We start from the raw sequence: 21,297 nt of genomic DNA on the forward strand, positions 1-21,297 counted from the left end.
GGTTTCCATTATTAAATAAAATAAAAATAAAAATCTGCGGACAACATTTTTACCATCTATATGTTCAGGTGCCTGATTGTGATGCTTGGACCTTTTTTCCTGATTTTCAAACCTTCATCTAATGGTTTTCGGATCTGCAGCTCTCTGCCTTCAGGGAGCGTTCTCTCAGCGCTCGCTCGAGCCCGCAGGAACGTCATCGCCTGCCCTCCTTCCGCCCCCCCCCCCACACCCCGGCAGCGCTGAGATTTTCAGCACGCGCTTCACGCTGGCTGGCCGTTAATTAGCCAGCCAGCGTGAAATCGCGGTTGGGGGGGCCGATCGCGGGCGGCGGTCCGTTTCCAGACTGCTCCCTGGCCTGCCGGTCACGCCCGCCCACCCACCCACCGAGCTGAGAATTCAGGCCGTGGTAAATTAAACCGAGGTTATATGAAGAAGCTCCTTCTAGGATCAGCTGGAACAAGCAGGAAGTGAGGAGGATCAGAACCTGAAGATGGTGGAAAGTTTCACTCTCGATTTCTACAGCTGGGAACAACTTTTCTTCTGTTTTTATGTCTTATGTTCTTATGCTGACAGCAATTTCTTTTGCACTATGTCTATCCAGATGTGGACTCCCTTCTTACTGCCTCTGAGAGCTTGAGCCCATTTGGATAGAAGATTTCACCTCCTCAACCTTCTACATCCCAAACATTCTCAGATGCAGCTATCATGTTCCCTATGGGCATAACATTTAACCTGGACGAGGAAGAATAACCCAGGATCCAGTTGGTCAGAATTTTAGGGGGAAGGATAGATCCCACCCAGATATGCCCCACAATAGAATTTCAAGGCAGCACAAATAACACCCTTGTGCAGATGCATATACAAAGTGAGCGCACTTCACTATGGAGGCACCCGAGCAGAGCTACCACCTACTTCATGAGAACATACAGCCACAATAATTTGCCCACACTTTCCTGTCTGAACACCACATTCAACCGGTATGTTATTTCAGGTGTTGCAGATTATCTGCAGTGATATGTATAGGGAGTAATTTGAGTTATCATATTTGTAAGAAATTGCTGTCCAATAACCTTATACAATCTTAAGAAATCTATTGGATATCATAGAAACCTTATGAAGAAAGCTTCCATTGCAGTTTGCTGACTGAGAAACACAGCACACACTGTTATCTCTGCCAAGGACATGTCGCTAGCATAGGCCTGATAAGGTTGGTTGTCATGACTAACATGTAAAACAATTGTCGGCAAAAAGGTTAAAGACAGACTCTCAAGAGGAAAGGAATCATTTTGGACAGGAATGAGTTTTTCAAAGTGATCCAGCTGTAGAAATCGAGAGTGAAACTCTCCACCATCTTCAGGTTCTGATCCTCCTCACTTCCTACTTGTTCCAGCTGATCCTAGAAGGAGCTTCTTCATATAATCTCAGTTTAATTTACCACGGCCTGAATTCTCAGCTTGGCGGGCGGGCGTGACCGGCAGGCCAGGGAGCAGTCTGGAAATGGACCACCGCCCGCGATCGGCCCCCCCAACCGCCATTTCACGCTGGCTGGCTAATTAACGTAGCATGCCTTCTTCAGATGGAGGAAAACTGGGAGAAGTGTGCTTTCTAGCACCTCAGTCAGTTCGAGAAGAAAGAGAACAAAAGTAAATAAGGCTGCAAATAGAACAGACAAGAGGCTGCTGCCCCCAGCTGTAAAAAATCAGCTTCAACTGTCCCTTTGCTCTCTGGGGCCGGTGAACTGTCTTCATCTGTCACAGGCCATGTGCTTTCCCTGTCTATTTGGCTTATCACCATATTTAAACTATTGCTTCTTAATAGGCATCTTAATAAACTAGTCTAAAATCACTTATGACCCTGAACCCCCTTTTGGGTAATCTGTGACTCCTGAACTTAAATCTTATGTTTGCCAGGCAGCTGGTGAAAGCTAGAGAATTGTTCACTTCTGGCAGCATAGTAAAGCAGCAGTGAGATAGGGTCATGCACTTCCACAGAATTGTTGGCTTTCCCAAGGTTTCATTGATAGCACCATGTTACATTACGAGCTCCTATTGAAAACACCCACAATCCATCCATCCGTCCACCACCTGAATATACAGGTTTTGTGTAACAACATGCAAACTATCTTCCAGATATACTGGAAGTGTGCATTCAATCTTTGAGATTCAGCTCCCCCTGAAATTTTCATACTAGCATGATGGCTTGTTTTTTTTTTAATTCATTGGATGTGGGCATCACTAGCAAGGTAGCATTTATTGCCCATCCCTAATTGCCCTTGTTCAGAGGTCATTTAAGAGTCAACCACCTTGCTGTTGGCCTGGAGTCACATGTAGGCCAGACCAGGTAAGGGCAACAGATTTCCTGCCCTAAAAGAGCATTAGTGAATCAGATAGGTTTTATGACAATTAACAATGGTTTTGTGGTCATCATTAACCTTTTTAATTCCATATATTGAATTCAGATTTCACCATCAGCCGTGGTGTGATTCAAACCCAGGTCACCAGAGCATTACCCTGGGTCTCTGGAATACTGGACCAGTTACAATACCACTATGCCACCACCTCCCCTATGCACAATACAGTCTGTTCCACTGATAATGGCACAACTAAAATTGGTCTGATTAGAAGCAGAGTTTCCTATGCTTCCACGAGAGTGGTCATTGAGAGGACCACTGAGGTCTTAAGTGCAAAATTTCATTACCTAGAATAAGGCTATGCAGTATGCTGCACTTATGTGTCACACATAGTTGTAGCCCCCTGTGTCCTACAGAACTCCACCAGACCAAAAGATCTGGACTTTGACAATGCTGGTGAGACACACAAAGTGTTTTGGCGGTAGATCCACATTGCTAAGAGCATTACAGTGATATGCACTCAGAGGACTCCTCAGTGACTGCTGCAGGAGGCATCAATACACATTGCTGAACTCTTTTCTATGAAACATAGTCTATTTTTCATACCAGTGTCTTATTCCTGTCTTCCATGCTTCAATCCAGTACCCACCTTAGAACATAATGACACACCAGACCTCTTTGCTGTGTTCGGGTAATAATCATCATCTGATTGAATAAGTCAAAATCCAGTGGAAAAAGTCCTGAGCACAAAGCTCCATTTCTGGGATCCTTCCTAACACCACCAGATGTCTGGGATGGAAGTCCTTCCTGGTGCAGTAGCGTTGAATTATTATTTATGCTAATTTATTGAGTTCTAAGCTGCAAGTCTGTTCCATGGCCAAGAAAATCCACATGAATCTGCAGCACAAGAGCCCCTATTCTATTATCTGAGACAGATGCTTTCCAAATTCTGGCTACTTTACTTGCTGATATGGTTCATTTTTGGTTATCTCATTAGCTTAAGGTGTGCAGGCTGGGTCTGGTCTCAGCCTTATCAAAATGTGTAATATACAAGCACAAGCTGTGTATAGGATTGCGGGACAGAATTCCTCTGAATACACATGTAAGCATTCGAAACGATCATCTGGTCATGTCTTCGCTAAGAGTCTTCCATGACCAGTAGCCACAGCGGGACACTGAATGTTTTATTAACTCAAATTTTTCAATTGTTTAACAACAAAAACCTGCCAGTAATAATTTTGCATGGACAAGTGACCAGTTATTTATAAGTGCTACCTCTGTTCCTTTTTGGGGGATGGTGCTTGAAATTGTCTTATTGACATTGTGGGCTTTTCTTAATGCCACCAGTTAATGGCCTATACATCAGAGGACACTTGATGGAATAAGGGAATGAAACTCTTCCGAGTTATCAGCAGTCACAGATTGCAATTCTTTCAAGTACAATCACAGTTCTTGGTTTCCGGGAGTGGGACATGAACCCACAACCCTCTGATTCAAAGGCGAGGGTGCTATGAACTGAGCCACAGCTGACACCTCCCAATAAGGGAATGAAACTCTTTCGAGTTATCAACAGTCACAGATTGCAATTCTTTCAAGTACAATCACAGTTCTTGGTTTCTGGGAGTGGGACATGAACCCACAACCCTCTGATTCAAAGGCGAGGGTGCTATGAACTGAGCCACAGCTGACACCTCCCAATAAGGGAATGAAGGTGTCCTGTTGGAGGGAGGCAGTCAATTGCTTCCTCAAGCTGAGTGAGCCTGAAATGATTATTTCCCATTGTGCCAAATTTAGCAAATTTGTAGTTTTCAAAGCATAATTTCAACATGTAGAAATACGGATAAACAATATAGAAGACTAAGACTCCCGTGGAACATTCATCATATACTTCAATATGTCAGCTGAAGTGTTCACTTCTTATTTATCTAAACAATGACAGAAAACATGAAGGATTGTTGAGATTCAGTGGCATTCATAGGCAGAACGTAGCCACGTCTGTATAGCTATTAATACATTGCCACTGTATATCGGCAATTGGGTTTTTAGTTGTTTATTCACAGAATCCTTAAATGCAAACCATTAAGATTCATTACATGGTTATAACTGACAAATGTGAAAATCCGAAGTGAAACTTTTGGCAATTTTCATTAATTCGGTATTCAATAACAGTACTTCTAACAATACTATATTGTGTGTCATACCAACAAATGGCATGTCTTCAACACAGTGATTCATAACTGCCCTGCATTGCTGTGATTCTCTTTACTGTACGAAATTAACAAAAAGCTGAACTGCAATAGGTCCTAGTCTTTCCGAGAATGAGATTTTCAAGGCTTTAATGGGTGAGTTCACATTGAATGTGTTAGTCTTGTTGCAGGAGAATAGATACGCAGAAACAACAGAATGCTTCATATAAATGACTATTATAAGACTCCCTTCCTGAGAAATTGCTGTTGCCTTTTTTAATTGCCAAAATTTAAGGGATAACTAGCATTTCAAGACATGCTGATGTTTATAAAAATTGCACATTAATTCAATTAAAGAGTAGATCAGCATCTTCTGTATCACAGAGCTCTGATGCCAAATAATTCAGTCCGCTCAGTAGTTCAGTCAAATGCTCCAGTGTACAACGGATGTTTTTCAGCAATAACTGCATGATTGTAGTTAGTTTCAACTTAGCGCTCTTGTTGTTTGCCTCGCTTAGGTTTTAATGGAGTTTAAAGAGTACAGCTCAGCTTATCTGTCAGAGCATTGGAACCTTAACTTGGAACTCTGAGTTTGAAAGTTTTGCTTTCAAGTCCAAGGTTCTCATCTTGCTATCTCTCTAAAAATTGTCCTTTGATTATTTGGATCATTTTTCAGAGACTGACTGCAAGCATTCATTCTCTCTCTCTTGTGATCAGATTGAATCCCATTCTGTATTTTGCACAGTTTTACTTTACCCAGTACTACAACATTGGGCAGGTATTTGGGGGTGACTTTCCCAGCTTTTTTTTTCCCCCTAAAGAGCTTCAAAAAGATAGGGTCTTGAGCTGCAATGCCGGCTTCGCCCACATTTAATACAAGGGACCAAAATGAATTGAAATGTGCATTAGAAATGACTGTCCGGAAGATTGTTAAGAAGCTGATTGCCACTTAAATTGCCTGTTGGTGCTCATTAAGGAAGCTGAAGGCCATTTTGGTGGCTAACACTTGACGTAAAGCCCTCTCATAACAGTGGCCGTAGGAGTAAACAAGTCATTGCTGAGGATTTCGTAATACTTAAAGGCATACTCATCTTTAACTGTTCACTTGCTGCTGGAGGTTTGAAGAAAAATTTTGTAACACAACAGTTCATCAAGACTTGGTGTGCTAGAGGAATGGAAGGAGGAGATGAGACCAGGTAGAGCAGATCAGCTGCTGGGGGAGAGGGGATAGGAGAGTGAGGTGGACTCCTTACCCTCTGCGGGTAAAGGACATGCCTCTTCCTTTGGATCTCCTTCACCAGAACCTCCAGTGCCTCACCTGAGAACATATCTACCTTCTTACTCGCTCTATGAGCCGTCATGCAATGTGGTGTTGTATGTTATCCAGTGCAGTCCCACCTACAGTAAAATTGGGTGTATTAAGCTCCACAAATCAGTGTTTGAGTGCTAAAACTGCAGGTGTTAGTTTTTATGCCTTCCAGGCAAGTTCAAGTTATGGTAATCAGCAATTGGGACCAAAAATTGGATGCTTAAGCTAGACTTTCATACAAGCCTGTCTTATTAACACAGCATATTTAATACCTGCTTTCACCCTTTCATCAGAATAACCCCCTTGGGGTACCAGACATAAAAACAACTTTAGACATCTTGCTGGGAACAACCATATATTTAATACTGATTGTCACTCCCTGTAGTTAGTTAATAATCATCAAATATGCCACTTTAAAGCGTGGAAAGACCAATTAGCCTGATGGCAATAAATGGATCAAACAGTAAATTGGAGATTTTAGTGAAGCAGAACTCTGGTGGTTGGAGTTGCTTACATGTTCAGATATTAAAAACTGAACAGCCTTTTCTCCTCCCATGTTTTGTTTTATCCTTATTAGCAGATGTGCCAAACGGGTTGGTTTCTTCAAAAATGAAATCTAGTTGTGAATCCTTTTGCTGTTCTAAACATAATTGTTTTATCTTTCTCTAGGACATGAGACTCCAACCAACTTCCATCTTGTTACCTGTGGCTGGGGAAAAAAGTACTGACTGGAAAGGGGATCCTTGGATCAGAATGCAAATGTACGTTTGTGAGTCACACAAAGAAGGGTATTGCTGGAAAGCATAGGAATGGCAGTCAGGCCCTCCTAACTGAGAAAGGATATTAAAGGAAAAAAGTGTAACATAACATGGTGATGTAGCACACTGGAGAAATTGGGCATAAGTTAAATTCCCCCATGCTCCTGATTCATTAAAAAGGAATGAAAATACTTGGATATCCAAAGCAATTTTCAACCAATGAACTAAAAGAACAGATATTCTGTTTTAGTGCGATTGGATGCAGGAAGATTTGACCTGGAGACTGAGAGAACTCACTGGCCTTATTCGAAAAATAAATAGTGGAAATTTTACATCTGCCTGAACAAGAAGGCATGGCCTCAGTTTAATCTCACATCCAAAATACAGCGCCTCTGACAATGTATCAATCCTTCACTGAAATGTACACCTTGCTTATGCACTCAAATTCTAGCATGGGACTTAAACCCACAACCTCCTCATTGAAGGATGACAGTGGTCGCACAATACCAAGCACACACATTGACTCTCCCACATCACTGAGTTCATGATTTAATTCTTGACGCACAATGCCTGGGAACAGAGAGGAGGAAAATGGAGAGGGCAGGGAGATTTTCACCTACACAGTTGGGCACACCTCCTCATGACAAATACAAAGCAACACCAGTGACTTCTACGAGCAAGGCTCCATCTGCTCTTTCAGCCATGCTTAATACGTGGCATAAGGGAGATGGAGGGTCCAATAGAATAAGTCCACTCTTCAAAAGCAGTGTAGTACTAGTGATCTGTGTAAGGGCAGCTTCTCTGCTCATTTCTCCATTATCTGCGGCCTTGCACTTTCCTCTTCAGTTGCTCGTAGAAGCCTCCCGTTTTCAATTTCAAGTTGTCTAACATCATCAATCACTTTCTCCCTCTTGGTCTTGTTGTGGACAGGGTTGGGAGGGAACTGAAATCCTTGCCCCCTTTTCCTTACTGCCTGTAATCAGTGTGTTTTTGGATAGGAAGATTGATATGTCTCTCAGCCCCTGAGTGTCAATTTTGAATAATTAGCAGCAAGGTTTCCTGGGTTTAAATGAAGAGGATTATTTATTCATGCATTCACCCCAAAAGCCTAAATGCTACATCACTTACTCACGCAAACACGGAGTCAATGAAGATACAGTTCAAGAGGGTAATGCAGTTTCACAAATTGCAAACAAAGGTTCATAATTCACGTGTTTGACTCATCGTAGAAAAACCAGTCATTGCAGGTCCATTGAAGAAGGCAGTTCACTCTGTAAGGGTAGTCTAGGTGGTTTCAATAGCTAGAGTTATATATCAGTGATGTTACAGGATTCTCTTAAAGAGATGGCTTTTCAGCAGATCACAAAATTGGTTACTTGTGGTTTTCTTACCAGGAGATCAAGTTGCTGTTCTGACGGACTCCAAAAAGGAATGGCTGGGAGATTTTAACATGTAGCAGTCTCCAGTTCGTTAAAAGACATGGATGTTACTGCCTTTCTCTGCTGTTTCTCGCTGGGCTCTTTGCAAACTGCCCAGTTTCTCTTTGGTTCTTGGGATAAGAGAATTTATGACTTGAAGTTGATTTGGCCACATGGCCAACTGCTAATGTCCACCCAGGATTGTTTGCAAGTCCAAAGCTATTGCTACACAATTGGAGATAAATGATGGTCATTCACACCTACTTGTGATTACTGGCTTCTGCAGCTCTCTTTTGTTAATAATCAAGCCCAGAGATGGTGTGTCTAGGAGTCCATACATTTGAGTTTTGGATACACCACAAACAACAGCAGGTGTAAAGACAACAGATGGGTTTTATCTTGGTATGTTAATTCAAGGAGGAGGTCCCCACCAATGGTTATTCAATCAGGAATTTTGCAGAGACTTGAGGCAGAAATGGCAAAAGTCACTTGACCTTCGGCAGTCAGCTTAGCAGTCTGTTAGTGTTCATTTTTAAATAAAAGATAGTTCCAGGAAATTATATACAGGATGCAGTCCATTTTTAAATTTATGAATAGGACATGCCTTCACTAGGCATGATGGTCTACATTCCCCTAATCTTCATTTAATCACCTCCTTCAGCAGGTTCTCATGACTTAGAATATGATCAATCCTACCTTATTGACTTTTCTTGATGATTTTCACTACTGACCTTTTGTCGTCCAACGTGCTTCTTCATTGCTCTTGTGTTTTCTCCAACTGAGCCACTCCATCTTTCTCCAAAACCATTTCATAGCTTTTTCCTTCTTAAAAGGTAACAAGAATCAAACAAGTAAAAAGGCTTTAAGAATTTATTTTTCAGAACTTGCTGTCTGCGTTTTGCTTTCTTCTGACAGCTGATGTTTCCATACAATGGGCTTTCTGTGTGTCTCAGGAATTTGTCATAAAGTCTATCCTAAGGCAAAATGAATTACTTGGAACCTTAAATAGGAACTGATGAGACATACCATATGTTATTTTGGGCTGTTTGACAGCATGCATACTAGATCCAAATTCATAGCCATTACACCTTGTGAGCAAACACCATAATTATTTGTGTATTTATTTATAATGTTCATCTAATGTTTTCTTATCCTGAGTAATAAAAGCCTTCTGATAGATATATGGGACTATAAAGCAAAACTTTTGATTTGTTTTGGTCATTCCTGTTAAGTAAACTGTCGATATAAAAACAGAAAATGGAAAAACTCAGCAGGTCTGACAGCATTTGTGGATAGAGGAACAGAGTTAACGTTTCGAGTCCGTATGGCTCTTCTTCAGAAACTGTTGAATTTGATTGGCAAATCTCACTCAAGTCAGAGACCAAAATAAAAATATCAGTGGCCGCGCCCCCCAGGCTGAAAAGTTAGGATGAGCCTGCCTCCGCCAGGCCAGGAAGTCACGTCCAGGTTTTACAATCATCAGGCTATTGACTGCCTCAAGTCATATCTTCCACCCTAGGGAGTGGTGTCCACTGCTGGGACAGCAGCAGTCCCTCATGAGGAACAGTAGATGATAGCTAGATCCTGAGGTGAATCAGGGCGACTTCGCCGAGGCCATTCAGACAGGCCCCGGTGAGAAGGGTGGGGAGTTGCATTCAGGAGGCCGGGTAGGGTGGGGTGTTGGGGGTGGGTGGTGGGGGGAGGAGGAGAAGAAAGCTGTGACGGTGATTACCGTTGATGGGGGAGGGGGGGGTTCTCTGATGGGCACAGAGTAGCTGAACAGGAAAGCCTCCCCAAGGCTGCAGCCAACGTTTAAGTGGCAGCCTTGCCACATCGTGTGGACACCCTCTGCCATTAATTGGCCACTTAACATCCTCAGCTGGCCCAAGTGCAGCTGGGCAGCCTGACATCTACCCTGCCGCTGATAAAGTTCCAGCAGAGGTGGGTAAGCGACAGGCGCAGCACCTTGTCCCATGCCACTCAATTTTTCCCCAACCCTCACCACCTGCCAGATCGCTCTGGGGGTGGGGGCATAAAATTCCACCATGATCTAATTTTAACGGGGGGTTGTGTCAAGCAATAAAAGGGTGTAGAACTGCCCCAATGAGGTCTTTGGGAGTCAGTCTTATTTAGCAATGGTAAGAAGTTAGTCCAAACCTATTCAGTCTTTACTAGTTACACTTCATTTGTTTCTGCAAAGTCTAATCAGCACAGATCACAGGGTGTCAGAGAACTTGGCAACTGTAGCAAATAAAGATTCCAAATATTGCTGTTGGTTAAAATACCAAGAATATACTTGCTCAGTATGGAACATATGCTGTACTGCATGAGAGTCAAGTCAATAATGCAACAACCTTGACCAAGCTATATTTAATTTACCTATCAATCAAACCAAGTACTGCCTAGTTACAGCTTGCTTGATTCTAAATTTATAAAATTGACATCTGTCAGGGCTTACTGGAAATGGGATACTTCACTTGAAAAACAGCAAAACCATTTTTTTTTTTTGGTTTTTACATTCCAAACTAAAGCCATATGTTATTAAGTTTTCTTTTTACCAAAGGGATTGGATCATGTTCAGTTTATGATCTTGATATTGAGTTCCTGATCTTAAATTGGTCCAATTCATGAGAAAGCACATCTACCATGTGAGATCTCGCGTAACTATTAAGAATTTGACAAGCCAGCAAGATTGAATAGTAATACTTTGCAGGAGGGTCTTTGAGATTTATGATACTTCATCACATCTTTACCAATTTTAATGTAAACTGTCCACACACAAGTGGCTCATGTTTGACTGTAACTAAAAGAAACAGAAGGGATTCTGCCGGAGTAAATATCTTTAGAGGAGATGTTAAACTGAGGCCCTTTGCCCTTTCTGGTGGACATGAAGGATCTGCAATATTTAGCTCTCCCCAAAGTCCTAGCCGCAATTTATCCTTCAACCAACACTTAAAGCAGATAATTTGGTCATTCATCTCAGTACTGTTTATGGAATCTTGCTGTGTGTAGTCTAGTTTGTGCACTTATTGCAACAGTGGCTACACTTCAAAAAGTACTTCGCTGGCTGTGGAGTGCTTTGGCCCATCTGTAGGTTATGAAAGATGTTACGGTAATGCAAGGTCACTCCTGGCTCCTCTCCCACATTCTACCCTCAGTAATGTTGAAGCCATGCAAAACTCTACTGGCCGTGTTGGAACTCATGCCAAGGCCTGTTCACCTCTCACCCCTATTTATGCTGGCTTACGTTGGCTCCAAGTCATGCAATGTCTTGATTTTAAAATTCTCATCCTGGTTTTCAAATCCCTCCTTGACCTCACCCCTCCTCAGCTTTGTAATCCATTCCAGCCCCACAGCCCTCTGTGATATCTGCACCCCTCAAATTCTGTCTTCTTGAGCATCCTGAATTTTAATAATTCCACCATTGGTGGTCCCACCTTCAGTTGCCTAGGAACTAATCTCTGGAATTTCCACCCGACACCGCTCTGCCTTTCCTCTGTTAACCAGGTGAGGAAGGGTTGAATGGCTCCCCCTTTGCCCTCTCCTTGTTTGACCACAAGAGGTTTTTTTTTGTTTGGAAAGGATATACTTGCCAATTCAATGAGTACTTAACTGTTTGTGCGCTGTGATCATTGAGCAACCAAATGGACAGGTTTTCTTGAGTTCAACAAAGGAAGAAGTTAGCTTTATTGTATGTAAGCTAATCTAAGTAAAATAAATTAATATGTTCAGGCTTTCACACACACAAACACTCAAAATTCACACACACCGATTACACAGAGGGGAAGAATAGGTTGGCCAAATAGCAATTTTTAAAAAAAATTCATTCATGGGATGTGGGCTTTGCTGGCCGGGCCAGCATTTATTGCCCATCCCTAATTGCCCTTGAGAAGATGGTGGTAAGCTGCCTTATTGAACTGCTACAGTCCATGTGGGTAGGTCCACCCACAGTGCTGTTAGGAAGGGAGTTCCAGGATTTGACCCAGCGACAGTGAAGGAACAGCGATATAGTTGCAAGTCAGGATAGTGAGCGGCTTGGAGGGGAAATTGGTGGTGTTCCTATCTATCTGCTGCCCTTGTCCTTCTAGATGGTAGTGGTCGTGGATTTGGAAGGTGCTGTCCAAGGAGCCTTGGTGAATTCCTGCAGTGCATCTTGTAGATGGTACACACTGCTGTTACTTTGTGTCGGTGGTGGAGGGAGTAAATATTTGTGGATGTGGAGCCAATCAAGCAGGCTGCTTTGCCCTAAACAGTGTCCAACTTCTTGAGTCTTGTGGGAGCTGCACTCACCCAGGCAAGTGGAGAGTATTCCATCACACTCCTGACTTGTGCCTTGTAGATGGTGGAAAAGGTTTGGGGAGTCAGGAGGTGAGTTACTCGTCGCATGATTCCTAGCCTCTGACCTGCTCTTGTAGCCACAGTATTTATATAATTCGCCCAGTTCAGTTTCTGGTCAATGGCAACACCCAGGATGTTGATAGTGGGGGATTCAGTGATGGTAATGCCATTGAACGTCAAAGGGTGATAGTTAGGGTTTCTCTTGTTGGAGATGGTCATTGCTTGGCACTTGTGTGGCGCCAATGTTACTTGCCACTTGTCAGCCCAAGCCTGGATATGTCCAGTTCTTGCTGCGTTTGTACATGGACTGCTTCAGTATCTGAGGAGTCATGAATGGTGCTGAATATTGTGCAATTTTCAGTGAACATCCCCATTTCTGACCTTATGATGGAAGGAAGGTCATTGATGAAGCAGCTGAAGATGGTTGGGACACTACCCTGAAGAACTCCTGCAGTGATGTCCCGGAGCTGAGATGACTGACCTCCAACAACCACAACCATCTTCCTTTGTGCTAGGTATGAATCCAACCAGTGGAGAGTTTTCCCCCTGATTCCCATTGACTCCAGTTATGCTAGGGCTCCTTGATGCCACACTCGGTCAAATGCGGCCTTGATGTCAAGGGCAGTCACTCTCACCTCATCTCGGGAGTTCAGCGCTTTTGTCCATGTTTGAACCAAGGCTGTGATGAGGTCAGGAGTGGCCCTGGCGGAACCCAAACGTGGCATCAGTGAGCAGGTTATTGCTGAGTAAGTGCAGCTTGATAGCACTGTTGATGACCCCTTCTGTTACTTTACTGATGATTGAGAGTAGACTGAAGAGGCGGTAATTGGCCAGGATGGATTTGTCCTGCTTTTTGTGTACAGGACATACATGGGCAATTTGCCACATAGCCGGGTAGATGCCAGTGTTGTAGTTGTACTGGAACAGCTTGGCCATGGGCGCAGCAAGTCCTGGAGCACAAGTCTTCAGTACTGTTGCCGGAATGTTGTCAGGGCTCATAGCCTTTGCAGTATCCAATGCCTCCAGTCGTTTCTTGATATCACGTGGAGTGGATTAAATTGACTGAAGACTGGCATCTGTAATGCTGGGGCCTTCCTGAGGAGGCCAAGATGGATCATCCACTTGGCACTTCTGCTGAAGATTGTAGCAAACTCTTCAGCCTTATCTTTTGCACTGATGTGCTGGGCTTCCCCATCATTGAGGGTGGGGATATGTGTGGAGCCTCCTCCTCCAGCGAGTTGTTTAATTGTCCACCACCATTTACGACTGGATGTGGCAGGACTGCAGAGCTTAGATCTGATCCAATGGTTGTGGGATTGCTTAGCTCTGTTTATCACTTGCTGCTTATGCTGTTTGGCAAGTAGTCCTGTGTTATAGCTTCACCAGAGTGACACCTCATTTTTAGGTATGCCTGGTGCTGCTTCTGGCATGCCCTCCTGCACTCTTCATTGATCCAGGGTTGATCCCCTGGTTTGATGCTAATGGTAGAGTGGGGGATATGCTGTGCCATAAGGTTACAGATTGTGTTCGAGTACAATTTTGCTGCTGCTGATGATGCACAGCGCCTCATGGATGCCTAGTTTTGAGTTTCTAGATCTGTTTGAAATCTATCCCATTTAGCAGGTAGTGCCACACAACACAATGGAGGATATCTTCAGTGTGAAAGGATTTTGTCTCCACAAGGACTGTGCGGTGGCCACTCCCACTGATACTGTCATGGACAGATGCATCTGCGGCAAGAGAATGAGGTCAAGTATGTTTTTCCATTTTGTTGGTGCCCTCACCACCTTCTGTAGACCCAGTCTAGCAGCTATATCCTTTAGGACACGCCCAGCTCGGTCAGTAGTGGTGCTACCGAGCCACTCTTGGTTATGGATGCTGAGGTCATCCAGAGTACATCCTGTGCCCTTGCCACATTTAGTGTTCTTTCCAAGTGGTGTTCAACATGGAGGAGTACTGTTTCATCAGCTGAGGGAGAGCGGTACATGGTAATCTGGAGGAGGTTTCCTTGCCCATGTTTGATCAGATGCCATGAGACTTCATGGGGTCCAGAGTCGATGTTAAGGACTTCCAGGGCAACTCCCTCTCGACTATACAACTGTGCAGCCACTTCTGCTGTGTCTGTCCTGCCAGTGGGACAGGACATATCCAGGGATGGTGATGATGGTGTCTGGGCCATTATCTGTAAGGTATGATTCCGTGAGGTTGACTATGTCAGGCTGTTGCTTGACTAGCCTGTGAGACAGCTCTCCCGATTTTGGCACTAGCCCCCAGATGTTGATGAGGAGGAATTTACAGGGGCGACAGGGCTGAGTTTGCCATTGTCTTTTCCGGTGCCTGGGTTATTGCCAGGTGGTCCAGCCGGTTTTATTCCTTTTCTGTGACTTTGTAGCAGTTTGATACAACTGAGTGGCTTGCTAGGCCATTTCAGGGGGCATTTAAGAGCCTAGCACATTGCTGTGGGTCTGGAGTCACATGTGGGCCAGACCAGGTAATGATGGCAGATTTCCTTCCCTAAAGGACATTATTGAGCCAGCTGGATCTTTATGACAGTTGACAGGTGGAGGGGGGGAGGGGGAAGAGGGGTTGGTGGGGGGGGAGGAGAGTGGAGGGAAGAGGGGAGCAGGGGGAGGGAGGGGGAGGGGGGAGGTGGTAGGGGAGGGGGGAGGGGAGGGATGGGGAGGGGAGGGGAGGGAGGGGGAGGGGAGCGAGGGGGAGGCGGGAGGGGGGAGGGGGATGGGAGCGAGGGGGAGGGGGGAGTGGGGAGGGGAGGGGGAGTGGGGAGGGGAGGGGGAGGGGGATGGGAGGGGAGGCGGGGCCTCCATTGTTGTCAGGCGCTCAGTGCTTGATAGAGGGACTCAGCATCAGGAAGGGGGAGAAAGCCACCCCTTTGCCCTTGTCTCCAAACCCCTGCCTACCACCCTCTTCAGTGATCACCTGCCCTTGACACCCTATCCTGTCCCTCTTACCTATGTCCAAGGATTCAGCCGCAATCTTTGGGCTGGGATTTGGAGTATGACCAGCGGGAGCCACCGCTCCCAATGGTGCTGCTGGCAATGGAGAGCCGCAGCCTCTGATTGGTCATTAGCTCTTAGGAACAGGAGTTCCACCCCGCCGTGGGCATGACTGCGTGGAACACCAACACTGTTAAGTGTCTGAGGGTACTTAAATTGCGTCAGCCCTCCCCCAAAGAAGTGGCACAGGCCGCCCACCAATTCTCCCATCACTAGCACTGAATTCTAGCCAATATCTCCTTATGTGTCTCCGTGTCATATTTTGCTTGTTAATACTCCTCTGAAGCAAGCGCCTTGGGACGTTTTATTACTTTAAAGGTACTACGTAATTATAAGTTGTTATTGTCTTTTTTATTTTGTTTACCAAAAACATGAAAAGATGTGCAAAACATATTCTGTGGCATTATTGAGCATAGGCGATCATTGATATTTGAACAACTGGAGTGAGTGGCAATTTATTTTACCTGGAACAAGAGGATTATAAGAAAGAATATTAGTCTAAGACAGGAGATATGATAAATGAGTAAGAGACAATGGGGGACAAGTTCTATAAGAACAGAAATGGGACATAAAATTGATCATAAACTTTCATAATTTGTTAGATTCGTAATTTGCCAAGTTGAATAGGGAGGTATTCAGAAAGATAAAACAGTAAACCCTTAAGAATTATATGAATTTTTGTGTAATTAATAGAAAGCTAAAAAAGGGTTAGGGGGAGGCTTTTGTGTTGCATAAATATTGACATGGGCCTGGTGGGCCAAGTGGCCTGTTTCGCTGCTGTATATTCTACATAATAGTGCCAAAAGGTATGAATACTACAGATGTGTGCAGAATAGAAGGACCACAATATGGAATTAAAGCAGATTTAACATAATTTCCTGAATATTGTAGTAGTAATACTGGCAAAATTGTCACCATTCACTGTCATTATTCCTCAAATACTGGCAGTACATGAGCAGTTAAATTCTTATTATTGGATTAGCTCAGAAGACTTCGGGTACCTTACTCTAGCAGGTTACCTGCCTGGAGGCAAAGATCGTTCCTTAGAAGCACTCTTATTTAAATAATTAATGATGCAAGATTGCAGAAAGAGCTATTGTTCCTCTCTTAGGTTCTTCTCACTGATCTTTCTCTCTCTGCATGACTTAATTGTGACATAGCTCCTTATGCACACAATCAGTAGGTATTATGAGAGTCATGTTAGAGTTAACCCTTTACTCTACAAAATCCAGAAATCCAAAAGTTTCTGTCTGTGATTCTATTCCATATGGTGTGGTGTTGAAGCTCCCGAGTTTGTAATCTATTAGAAATCATTGATTTCATGAGAACTTCCACTTTTATCCCACAACTCACACTATAAAAATAAATTGATTAAGCCGCACCTCATTGGATGAGATGTAATTGGGTTTTTAATGGCATACCTGTTTGATAATTACCACTGAAAAGCTTCTGTAGCCTTGAAAGATTAACTTTATATTTGTAGAATGTCAAATTTCCCCATTTTTATGATAAAAAAACATACTTTAAATTTAATGTTTAAAAACATCTTTTGATAATTCAGCTTTTACTTTAAGCCCATGTGTAAATACCAATCTTTTATTTCACTCTCAGTAAAGCTAAAATTAAAATTGAAAAATTCAGTGCATTTCACTTACTGGTTTGCTATTTGTGAGAATACTTCAATGTGATTGGCTGCTTACCCTACTTGATGACATTACTGTTGCTGGACGCTTAGAGATCAGTAAAGGGGAAATCCAAACCATAGTGTTCACTAGAGCTATGTAGGCACCTTTCTTTGAGGTCAGCAGTGAGCAACTCCACTTCACTATTGGCCATAAAATCCACGCCTAGAAGTCATTTTTCTTCAAATAGCAATAGATATGGAGAACAGGTACTTGTGTAGAATATTTAATGGCATATTTGGTGATTTTTTAAATGAAAAACATGGATAAATATCTGAATAAGAAAAGAATTGAAGGTTCTAATGGAAAATTTAGAAATAAAAATCAAGGATTGTATTCCCAATTCTGCTACAGACCATGGAAATGTCATCTGAAGAATAGAAACGTTCAGGGTTGGTTAATAGATATTGATATCCTAGGATTTTACTGGTTTATCTTTGAGGGTCAAGTATACATTTCAAAGTTTTATCTTTTACAAATATTACAAACGCTTGCTTGGTTCCCTCAAGAGAATGAAGGCATTGGATAGAATGTGTGATTGTGTATAATTAACACTGTCCTTTGCGAGGAATGAGCTTAATGGTTCACCTGTGTAATAATTAGTTTTATTTTCATTCATCCTTTTAGTGAAATTATTTCAAATGTACTTAACTTGCATTTTATTCCACAAGTGTGTGAAATATCCTTAGCCACCAGCTGTTTTCAAGAATTTTCTTTTAGTGTCTTAAACAATGGATAAAACAGAATGTCAATTTGTAAGGACATTGAAATGTTCTACATTGTTGCATTGAGCTTCTGTGACATTCAATCAGTTATTAAGACATAAAGAAAGCAGCATTTTCACTATAGACAATTTGAAATCACATCTTACTTCATTAAAAGAATGCCCCAAATCTTCTGATTGGGGTCATAACCGATGCTGATCAGTCAGAAAACTGTGCACTTATCTGGTTAAGTTTAAAAGCGTCGGACTTCTGATGCAGCTTCCTGAAGAACTTGCTCAACGTAGACATCCACACAGAGACCTGTGAAGAAAATCAGTGCCCACTTTTCACAGCACTAGTTGCTGTAGGATAAGTTTAAATGTCCAATGTGAATGTTAATGAATTTGAAAAGATATTAATGTCTATAATGCTATTGGAAATTATTTTTAAAATGGAATTGTAGTAGGGTCTGTGTCTATGTGTTTGACTGTGTGTGTCTTAATTGGATTAAAGCCAGCTAGTACGGGTGCTTGGATGTAAAGTAGCTTTGAGATGTTAATTAGATAAACAGTAAGGAAGATAGAAGGTAAAGTGTAAATTTGCCTTTGTTGAATAAAGCATTCAAGAGCGTGGGTAAAACCTTACACCTAGCTGGGAAATGCCAAGCAATGTGTTTATATTACTAATAAAATTAGTGGGATGAAAATGTGATGTTAGATGTAACATTAAAAGCTTATAAGATACAGTGGAAAACTTACATTCAAAGGAAAAGCTAGGTTTAAACAGAAAGGAGTCTGTGTGTGTAAGGCAGAGGCATTTAAGATCTAACCAGCCTGTAAGCCTATATCTTTGTCTGCAAAGCAACCAAATTGCAAGGAACCTCATTTTGAGTTTGTAAGGTCAATTGTGCTTTGCCTGGTGTCTGTTTAAAGTCCATGGGTTATTGTTGCCTTGGAGGAGATTTACTTGGGAGTGATTAATTTGGGGATGTGTTTATAATTTATTATGGCAGTAATTTGTAAACATGTATATGTGTTTAATTTGTTGTTAAATTAATAAGTGTTTAATTTAGTTTTATATAAAAAAATCTTTTCGAGGCTTAGTGGTCTTATTCATAACTTCAGAGCTGCATTTCAAACATGTCAATTGAAAATATAGGTTATGAAAGTTGTTTAAGTTTCCCTCTGCAATTTAAACAACTCAGCCTTTACTAACTGCTGTGTCATAACAATTGGGGGCTATTGGTGGGATACTATTTGTAATTCCTTGATTGGTTTGGAATTGGTGAATCTTAAGGTCATGAGTGTGAGAAGCACTTTGAATTCAGGAGTTGGTGAGGTTTTTCATAAGTGGTGAGACTGCAAGATGGCTTTGGCAATTGCTAAGACCTGTCTGGGGGCAGAAAATTTAACTGATTGGGTTACAAAGAATAAGTAACAGAGTTGGCAGATAATTTAAAATTAGGGTTACTTGTAGGGCTGAAGAAAGCAGATATAATTAAAGGTGTTGCACAACATCTATAGTTGGAAGTGATACCTGACACTAGTGAGTCACAGCTGTAGGTAGTGTCACTTCAGTTACAAATGAAGACTCTTGAACAAGCAAAGAAACTGAAAAAAAACTTGAATTAGAAGCAAAGGAAAGAGAAAGGGAGCAAGCAGAAAGGCAGGAGAAAGAAAAGAAGCTGGAACTAGAATTTCAGGCAAGAGAGAAGAATAAAGAAAGAGAGGCAAGGGAAAGAGAGAATGAAAGAGAAAGAAAATACATGCTTAAAAGGTCGCAAGTTAAAAAAGAGATCTCATATTCTAAGGAGACTTCTAATGATGAAAAAACTTTTAACCTAATGTTTAGACTTGTAGAAGCTCTTCCAAAGTTTGGGGAAAAAGATGTCAAAGCATTCTTTGTTTCATTTGAGAAGATAGCTAAACAGATGAAATGGCTATTGGAGTATTGGACATTATTGTTACAGCCTAAATTGGTGGGTAGAGCGCATGAGGTACATGCTTCGCTACCTGAAGAGGTATCGGTGAATTTTGATGTGGTGAAAAAGGCTATTTTGATTGCATATGTGTTGGTTCCTGAGGCATACAGGCAGAAATTTAGAAATATGAGAAAACAGCCTGGGCAAACATTTATTAAGTTTCAGAGAGTAAAACAAAGTAATTTTGACCAATGGATATGGACATTAAATATAGAGACAGCATATGCACCTCTTAGAGAGGCAATTCTTTTGGAAGAATTTAAAGATTCAATTCTTTTGGTAGTGAGAATTCATGTGGACAAACAGAGGGTTAAAATGATAAGACAAACAGCAGAGGTAGCTGATGATTATGAGTTAGTTCTTAGAGCTAAACCTTTTTTCTGTCACCCTTTTAAATCCAAGAAGGATAGAAAGTGGGAAGGTGAAAGGAAGGAGGGTAGTGAGGGAAGAAAGGAGTTGCTGAAAATTCCCAGGAAGTTTTTTCTCAGAATAAAAAGGAAGGTGCTGAGGGTAGAAGTGACATTCAAAAGTTGAGGTGTTTTCATTGTAATAAAGTGAAGCATACAAAGTTAGTGTGTTGGAAATTACTGGGAAAATCTGTTGGAATTATTGGGGTGCAGAAAAGTTCTGGAAATAAAAGTACTGTGGGTTCTGAGGCTCAGGTACAAGAAAGACCAATGGTGTGTGTATAGGTTAAACAGGAAGAATCAGTGATAGGTAAAGAAGTGGGAATATGTTCACAACTTACCCAAGAGAATTCTGAGGGGAAAGTTGCAAAAATGTTTAAAGACTTTTTGTGTGAAGGGAAAGTCTTTTCCATGTGTACAGGGTGAAGTAGGTAAAGATGTTAAAATTTAATGAGACACAGGGGCTAGTCAATTCTTAATGTTGTGAGATAGTGACATTTATTGTTCAGAGGGAGTATTGCAGGAGCAGGTGGTAATATGCGGGTCTCATGGAGATGCAAAACCTACATCCTTGTGGAAGATAAATGTAAAGAGTAAATGGAAGGTAGGTGAAGTTATTGGTGGAGTAGTGGAAAAATTGCCCATTGCAGGGGTTCAATTTATTTTGGATATTGATATAGCTGGGTCACAGGTGTGGGTGATGTCTAGAGTAGTTGTAGTTGAGCAGCCTGTAGAAGTAGTTCCAACAGAGGTATTACAGAGAGAGAATCCTGGATTGTTTCCAGATTGTGTGGTAACAAGATCACAGGCTCATAGATTGAAACAAGGAAAACAAGAAGGGCAGGCAGATCAAAGGCAAGAAGAAGGTGTCAAAATCCCATTAGCTGGCTTTGTTTAATAACATTGTTCAGGAGGAAAGACAGCAGGACAATTCAGCTGAAGTGCATGACTCGAAGATTTACAGAAAAATGATTTGCAATTAGAACAGTTCTTTGCAGTTAAAACAGAAAGCTTACTCGGACACAGAAGCAAAGTGTATTCCAGTATGTTATTACCTTAAGGGTGATATTTTAATGAGAAAATGGAGGCCAGATCATGTCTCAGCAAATTAAAGCTGGAGTGAAGTGCATCAGACTGTTATCCCAGTTGG

This window comes from Cetorhinus maximus, chromosome 2 (assembly GCF_964194155.1).
Source record: "Cetorhinus maximus chromosome 2, sCetMax3.hap1.1, whole genome shotgun sequence".
NCBI lineage: Eukaryota > Metazoa > Chordata > Chondrichthyes > Lamniformes > Cetorhinidae > Cetorhinus > Cetorhinus maximus.